General features: G+C 44.4%; 1 long non-coding RNA gene across 1 annotated transcript; it reads left to right on the forward strand.

Annotated features, from left to right (window-relative positions):
• The first annotated feature begins 1,040 nt into the window (after nucleotides 1–1,040).
• LOC119845058 lies at nucleotides 1,041–5,357 on the forward strand. The gene is made up of 3 exons (XR_005289495.2): nucleotides 1,041–1,182; nucleotides 2,838–3,048; nucleotides 5,248–5,357. It is a non-coding gene; the product is annotated as an uncharacterized LOC119845058 (long non-coding RNA).
• The last annotated feature ends 3,338 nt before the right edge of the window (nucleotides 5,358–8,695 follow it).

Below are 8,695 nucleotides of genomic sequence, written 5' to 3' on the forward strand. Positions count from 1 at the left end.
GCCTAGAGGAAACCTTGGAAAATCGATTCCCAGGGGAGAAGAGAATTCATGCTGCCCTGAGTGAATAATTCAGCTCAGAATTTTTGCTTTGGGCAACTCATAAAATTACCAAAGCCTTGTGTATATATAATGGCATTTATGAAAGTTTTATCCATTCGTTCAACATTGCATAGCTCAAGCACAGACCTTGCTTATTCTGCCCAGTATTTTTTCTCAAGTTGAGTCAAGATTGATGGGGCTTTTATGTGGCATGGAGTACACCAATTGCTGTTCTCAAAAAACCCCTTTCAAGAGCAAATTCATGTAAAATCACAATAGGAACTCTAGAGTAACAACAAAAGTTATGTACAGTTCCTGCCGCTAAAAGCAATTTCCTATTTATTCTGAGCTAGGCTATGTATATTTATGGATAAAGGTTTTATAAATGCTATTATATACACTTTTCAGTTTTAAATGAATGTCTGTAATGTGTTAATCTTTTATGTGCATCCATTGTTTTTAATGTATAGAAGATGGAGACATTTACTTCAGGCTGGGCATGGTTTGTATAATTCTAAAGTTAGCAAAATCAGCTAAGTGCTGGAATCTAGTATGTAAAAAATTTTACGTAGAAACTAACACACAGAATCACCCAGGAACAGTACAACCCAGGACTGTACAACCCAGTTGGAATTTGACTGTATAAACATGACACCCAGGAACAGTACAACCCAGTTGGAATTGTATTGTATAAACATGCATGTACACATATACAGTATGCAAAAACACTGGTATTTGATTTTTTAAGGAGAGCTTATTCTACCCAGGCTGCAAATATCAACAGGAAGCTTATATTAAATGCCAACCCCTAGTTCCACTGACTAGTACTAAGGTGCTCAGATACTAAGGTAATGGAGGCTTACGACGGGGTGTACTGGCCCCACACTGGAGCAGAAGGGGTTAAGGAACCACTCTTAGCAGCAGAAGCCACGCCCCCTTGACCCTGCTGGGCATGCTCCAACTGCTGCTGCAGTATAAAAGGGAGCAGCCTAACTCAGTCTGGGTGGACTGTTGAGGAGGAAGGATGCACCTTGCCAGCTCCAGTTGAGGAGCAGCCAGGTACCTGGACAAGGGAGCAGCTGATGCCTTAGAGAGACTGCAATCATCACCGAAGGCACCCTGACTTCAGCTATAGGAGCCATGGTAAGAAGCAGCCCAGGGAGGGACTAGTCAGTGTCCCTGAAGCAGTTGGCATATTGTGGGTGGCCCCCACCAGCTTTCTAGCAAACTCCATTGCCACTACCAGAGCCATGGACTGGGACCTTGTAGAGCAGGGAGGGCCTGGGTCCTCCTGCCCAGCTGTCCCTGCTTTTTGGGGTGCAGGGCAGCCCACCAAGCCCACCTTCCATTGACTCTGGCCATTGGGTCACACTCCCCTGCAGACAAGGGGAATCCCATTGACTCTGGCCATTGGGTCGTGCTTTCCCAAATTCAAGGGGAGTTCTGTTGACTCTGGCCATTTGACTATGCAGACTTGTGGCTGAGCGCAACCATATTGACTTAACTGTGGGTCTACCGGGCCCTTACCCCTCCCCCAGGGGGATGGGTGTAGGGGCACTGGCTCCGCAACACTTGGTGGAGAATGTGGGCAGTGGTCAGGACCTGCTAAAAGGCCCCCGAGCAAGGGGGGCTTTATTTGGTGATTTATTTGGGAATCTACTCAGCCTTGACTTTAATTAAGATATGTAATTCTTGATTGTACTAATATTTGCACATCTTTTTTTCCTTTAAAATATTTGTTCAGACTGTGGTGTTCATCAGGTCTGGGACTGCCAATAACAAAACTGACCTAGGACTGACAAGGCTACAATTACACTGCATACAAAAAGAAAAGGAGTACTTATGGCACCTTAGAGACTAACAAATTTATTTGCGCATAAGCTTTCGTAAGCTACAGCTCATTTCATCGGATGCATTTGGTGGAAAATACAGTGGGGAGATTTATATACACACACACACACACACAGAGAACATGAAACAATGGGTTTTATCATACACACTGTAAGAGTGTTGATAAAACCCATTGTTTCATGTTCTGTGTGTATGTGTATATAAATCTCCCCACTGTATTTTCCACCAAATGCATCCGATGAAGTGAGCTGTAGCTCACGAAAGCTTATGCGCAAATAAATTTTAGTCTCTAAGGTGCCACAAGTACTCCTTTTCTTTTTGCGAATACAGACTAACACGGCTGCTACTCTGAAAACTGCATACAAAAATATTATAGCTGTTTTGAAGAGGGAGCACTTTTGGTATGTACCAGCAGAGGGCAGTAAAGGCACCAGCCATCTTCATAGAGAAGCTGGCTTTACAGCACTCTGAAGTCTGACTGGAAAGAACTTTCCATTTGTTCATTTTTACAAATTTGGCTGGGAAACATTTAATAAATGACAATGGGAAAGAGCCTTGACTATTCTATGCAAAGAACATTAAATAGTACTGTAGTGCCATGGTGTTCCTTCTAAGTACTTGTTATAAATACTAGTTTACTAGGAATAGATTGAAGACTATAAACTATGAAGTATTTGACTGAAGGCACTTGCATATAGTCTGTGTGCATTAAAACAAATGTTTATATACATTCCTAGAAAAGCTACTTACCCTAATGTACAGTATCTTTCTTCCCTTTCAATAACAGAAAATGATAAGAACCGGGCAAAGAAAGGTGGCAATTGAAGCTGACTAAAGCTTTATATTTGCAACTCTGAGATACAAAAATCTTAATAATCATTGTCTATTTGTCCTTAATATCCGGATGTCTCCCCCATACAGATTATCTTCTGTTTCTTTTATTACAGTATAGTAACATCAAGGGATAGTCAGCCAATCTTTAATTTCAAGCTCAAATTTGATTAGGGCTTTATTTGTTGATTGAACCTTTGCTGAAATGAAAAACCATGTCTGTCTTAATGAAGCTGAAATCTCCAATGGAATTCCTTCAAATTCGTTCAAAATTTCCCAAGGCTTGCTCAGCATCATCAAACTTTTCAGCACTTGAATTATTTACAGGTAAGCAAGACTGGATACATCAATTATAAAATTCAGCTTTTCCTCACTCGGGGCTATTTGAAGGCAGTTACACTAATATAGGCAATCTTGCATAAACATGCAGAAATACAGTTGTTTACCTGGGCCTTGGTGTTACCCTGGGCCTTGGTGTCCCTATTGGTTAACTCTATCTTGGATAAATTAGGTTCAAGGCCAATATCCTGGGATGCGTAAACAGTGGGGAAGTAATTATATTCTGTATAGCTGTAGAGAAAATATCTGCATCCATAAGTTTATTAGTTGGTTTAGAGCAGGTTTTACTTCAGTGATCCATATTCTAATGGTAGTGGTGTTTTTCAGCAGATGTCTATAACTAACCTTATCGGGCCTTTGCTTGGGATGTTGCAAGTTGAACAGCTGGAATACATTATGCACCAAGGAACTCTGCATTGCCCCTCAACTTTTTTTTGTATGACTTTGCAATTGTTGCTGTTAGATCTGTGTATTCAGACTCATCAGTTTTTATGAATGTTTATTTAATTTTTTTATTTTGGCAAGGTTCTAGGCACCCCACTACCTGTTACAAAAACATAAATGGCATTAAACAGCAGCTACCCCCAATAATCAATAGAACAGAACCCTATGCCAATCACACAACTCCCTACCTGACCACCATCATGAAGATCTAACTCCCATCAAGCCCCCCGCTTCCCAGCAGCCCTTGCAAGTAGATGCACCTTGGACTGTCCTGAGAGTCAGAAGAAGGGAGGAAAACTTAGAATCATAGAATATCAGGGTTGGAAGGGACCCCAGAAGGTCATCTAGTCCAACCCCCTGCTCAAAGCAGGACCAAGTCCCAGTTAAATCATCCCAGCTAGGGCTTTGTCAAGCCTGACCTTAAAAACCTCTAAGGAAGGAGATTCTACCACCTCCCTAGGTAACGCATTCCAGTGTTTCACCACCCTCTTAGTGAAAGTTTTTCCTAATATCCAATCTAAACCTCCCCCATTGCAACTTGAGACCATTACTCCTCGTTCTGTCATCTGCTACGATTGAGAACAGTCTAGAGCCATCCTCTTTGAAACCCCCTTTCAGGTAGTTGAAAGCAGCTATCAAATCCCCCCTCATTCTTCTCTTCTCCAGACTAAACAATCCCAGCTCCCTCAGCCTCTCCTCATAAGTCATGTACTTATTCCCTAGGTGGAGCCCTTTGACAGAGAACATTTCCCCTCTACCCCATCCACCTTTTTAAAGTGAGAGTATCCAGTTCTAGTGCTGCTGATTGGAACTCTGGTAGTATGGCGATCTAAAGTAGGAGGGTACCAAACTACTTCAGTTGTGTTGAATTACATATTGGTCTAGTTCTTGCTTTGGAATTATATGGGGGAAAGTAAGGGGTAAATGGGGCTTGGTTAAACAAAGCTAACTTTCTGTGGTGTTCCCATAATACAAGCACCTACAGTTATGCTTTAATAATATTTTGCTGTCCCAAGTACGGTGGTCTACACAGCTATGATGTGATACAAATAACATGTCTTGCCAAGGCTATTAATGAACAAAGATGATGGCCCCACACCCAGGCCTCTATCCCAAGCCACCAGTCCTAGGTCCCAACCCCTGGCCCTGCACCCAGGGCTCAGGTCCTGGCCACTGGCCCCACACCCAGGGCTCTACCCTTGGGGCACTGGCCCCATGCCTGGGACCCCACACCCAGCCCCCCACTCACGGGGACCCAGCCGCTGGCCCCATGGCCAGGGCTCTGCTACTGGCCCCACACGCGGGGTCCTGGCTGTGGGCCCCAAGCCTGGGGCTCTGTTCCAGATCCCCCCCCTCCCAGAGACATGGCACTGCTTCCTGCCCCAGCTGGGGCAGGGCAGGTATGGACAAGGGTAAAGGGGCTTGCTTTCAGCAGCGCCACTATTAAAAGGGTTCCAGCGCCACTGCACAGACCTGCATATGAGTCAGAAATTAGCTGGTAAAGGGGGCATAATCCTCTCCCTCTGCTCTGAAAAGGAAAGGATCCAAGCTGTTTGTTCCTCAGCCATCTGAGGGCTTCATTCTCATTCTGTCTCAGAGAGAAATGCACAGACTTTGTTTTACAGAGGAGCAGGAGGTAGTCTTGGGAAGGCAGCCCTATCTCGGTAGCAAGTGCAGATGGCTGCTTTGTATTAGGGGACCAAGACTGGAACCCCGATGTTCACAGTTTCTCTTTTCTCCTAGCACTGAAGTCCTGCTAGAAGATTACTCTGAGATGGCCAGCTTTGTCCTAGTTGCTTACTGAGATACTGTATAGCAAGTTACCAAATAAAGACCACTACATTCTAGAAGAATGTTCCAGGCCCTGTGAATTGCTGTTATGTGAATAGTTAAACATGTAGTATGAAGTCGTCTTCTCAGAAGAGTTGCTGGCATGTTATAGACAATACAAGTTCTTGCCAGAAAGGGCATATGAAAACCTCACATTTTGTAGCATACATTACTTTGTGTAAACTTGGCCTTCAGGATTCAGCATTGATGAAGCAAAAATATAACTGCGACCAGGGCTTAAGTAGGATTAGCTGACCCAATGCTCACTTGTCCTTGCTAAACTGGACTGACACATCATGTTAACAATGCATTAGCTAACTCACCTCTACACCATTGTGTTCTAACATGATAGAATGTAGCAAAGACAAAGCTAGAGAGGTGAGATATAGTCATTGTCTCCAACCTACCTCCATTCTCCTGAATAGCTCTGTGTTTGATGTATACGCATTTCTTTTGGACCACTTTTATTCATTTTTAGGAAAAAATGAAGACTGCATTCTGTGATTATTTTGATATTGTCATTCTTTTGAAATATTTTGACAAACAAAAGGCTGATAGTATTTTCTTACAGTTCCAGTAACTAGGTATTTTTAGAGATGCCTATCACTGTAGTGTCTAAGGGCCAGATGTTCAAGATACTTGGGCCTGGTCTACAAAGTTAGGTCGATACAAGGTAGCTTATGTCAATCTAACTCTGTAAGCATCTAAACTAAAATGTTGCTCCCACTGATGTAACTCATCTGCTATGCTGACTTAACTCCACCTCCATAAGAGGCGTGGTGCTTAGGTTGGCGTAGTTTGACACAGTATCAGTGTAGACACTGCTTTACTTGCATGACTTTAGTGGCCTCCAAGAGGTGTTCCACAATGCCCCCTTGTGACTGCTCTGGTCATCATTTCAAACTCTGCTGCCCCGTGGCCAGATATGCAGGCACATGCCCCTCCTCTTTTATAGACCCACAAATTTTTGAAATTTCATTTCCTGTTTGGTTGGTGTGGAGAACTCACTTAGCAACTGCCCAGCAGACCATGCTGGCTCCACGCAGCAAATGCACTCCTGTCCAGAGTACACAGAAGGTAGTGGATCTCTTAGGAGAGGGGAAAAAAGGCTCTTCAGGCTCTGAACCAGCCATAGAAATGTCAACATACAATATATATATAAGCAGATCCCTTGGAGCATGGGGGAGAAATAGCAGTGCTGCGTGAAAATCAAGGAGCTGCAGAAGGCATACCAGAAGGCAAGGGAGGCAAATAGTTGCTCTGGTGCAGAGCCAGAGGCATGCTGCTTGTACAAGGAGCTGCACACTGTCCTTGGGGGAGACTCCACCAACACCATCAAGAGACCTGTGAATACTTTGGGGAAGCTGGAGTCACAGGCCCACACAGTGAGGAGGAGGTACTGAACAAGGAAGAGGAGGAGGACTATGGGGGACAGGCAACCAGGGGATCCAGTGGCACAGCAAGCCAGGACTTCTTTCTGATGCTGGAGTAGTTGAGCCACTCCCAGCAGTCCAGCACCAACAAGCCTGATGCAGAGGAAAGAATCTCTGGTAAGTATGCAGTTTGCTTTGATATTGCAGGAACACATCTGTTCATTTACTATTTTTTAATCAGGCTAGAAGAGGTAGTGAAATAACCAATGAAGGTACAGTTGCTACCTGCTTCTTATTCCTCTGTGCAGCTAGGCAGAGGGGATCCTGTGGAATAGTTTATGTGCACCAGGATGTCCCATGAATTTTCCATTGAGATTTCAAGGAAACTTTCCTGGAGGCAGTCTGCAATCCTCTGCCAAAGGTTTCTGGGGAAGGCTGCCTTATTTCTTCCACTGCAGTAGGACACTTTCCAATGCCAGTCAGCAATTACTTCAGCAGGCACCATTGCAGAACACAGGCTAGCAGAATACAGACCTGGTCTGCAGCCAGAGGCATGCAAGAGTTTTCCTTTCAGACTCCACCTCCCTCAGGAGTGAGAGATCTGCTAAAATAACCACAGCCTGTGGAAAATGGTGCCAGTATTCAATTAAATTGCCCTAGCTGCATATACTGATGCCCATGTGCTCCCCACTCATTGTCCCAAATAGCCCCCTTTCCCCGGGGCTGTACTCACTGTGGCTGGGACTGCTGCTGTGCTCTATGGATCCCAAGGGGAAGTGAGAAGGTAGTGCTTGTAACTTGTAGGGATCAAGGGGAGTGAAAACACTCCTCATAATACCTCTGTGCATGGTGTCTCTTGCAGATAGAAATGTGGCCTTGAGGGTCCCTCCATCCACACCAGTGGAGTGGCTCAGCCACATAAGGAGAAGAAAAAGGATGTGGGATAACGCGTTCCAAGAGATCCTGCACACCTCTGGTGCTGCAGATACCGAGCAGAGGGCTTGGAGGAGCACCCTTTCAGATAGAATGGAAAGGGAGAGTGGGAAGAGGAGAAATTCATAGCAAAAGAACAGACACATAGCAGGACGTGATAGCACTTCTCAAGCACCAGACAGACCTGCTGGAGACTCTTACAAACCTTCAGGTCCAAGTCACCCATGCTTGCATCCCACTGCAGCCTATTGGTAAGTGCATTCCGAGACCTCTACACTCCTTGCACATTCCACCTATGGTCCAGGGCCACTGCAGTACCCCTACCATTCTAGCCTGAGGGAGAGTACACACAATCACAGCCATACACACACTGACCTGTGAGAGACAAAGTTGTTGTATGTGGTTTTTGAAATGAAATGAGCATGACTGACTGTTTTTTCCCCTTTTAAAGATTCAGTTTGTTACAATTATGTGTGTTTGGAATAAAAGTCTATTTATGGAAACTTAATTAATCTTTATTAGTTCACAACATATGGTGGCTGGGGCAGCTGTCTTTCAAAGAAAATAGCAATAGATTCACTTGCAATGTTACATTATGTTACATACAGCACTCATTACAAGGTTTATACTGATGCCAAGCAGAGCACACTACAACAACACACATTACTGTGGCTCACTATTGAAATGGTCTTTTAAAGCCTCCTTGAGCTCTATAGCTCCCCATTGAGCTGTTCTTATAGCCCTGGTATCTGGCTCCTCAAAATCAGCAGCCAGGCATTTCACTACCAGGCTCCAACCCTGCAGAAACTTCCCCCTTTTGCTTCACATATATTATGGAGTGCTCAGCAGGCAGCTATAATCACAGATTTTTTTTTTCACTAAAGTCTAATTGCATGACTAGACAGCGCCAGTGCCCTTTCAGACAGCCAAAGGCACATTCGGCAGTCATTCTGCACCTACTGAGCCTCTATTTGAAGCACTCCTTGCTGCTGTCAAAGTGGCTGGTGTACGGCTTCATAAGCCATGGGAATAAGGGATAAGTTGGGTCTTGCAGG

Source organism: Dermochelys coriacea, chromosome 1 (assembly GCF_009764565.3).
Source record: "Dermochelys coriacea isolate rDerCor1 chromosome 1, rDerCor1.pri.v4, whole genome shotgun sequence".
Classification (NCBI taxonomy): domain Eukaryota; kingdom Metazoa; phylum Chordata; order Testudines; family Dermochelyidae; genus Dermochelys; species Dermochelys coriacea.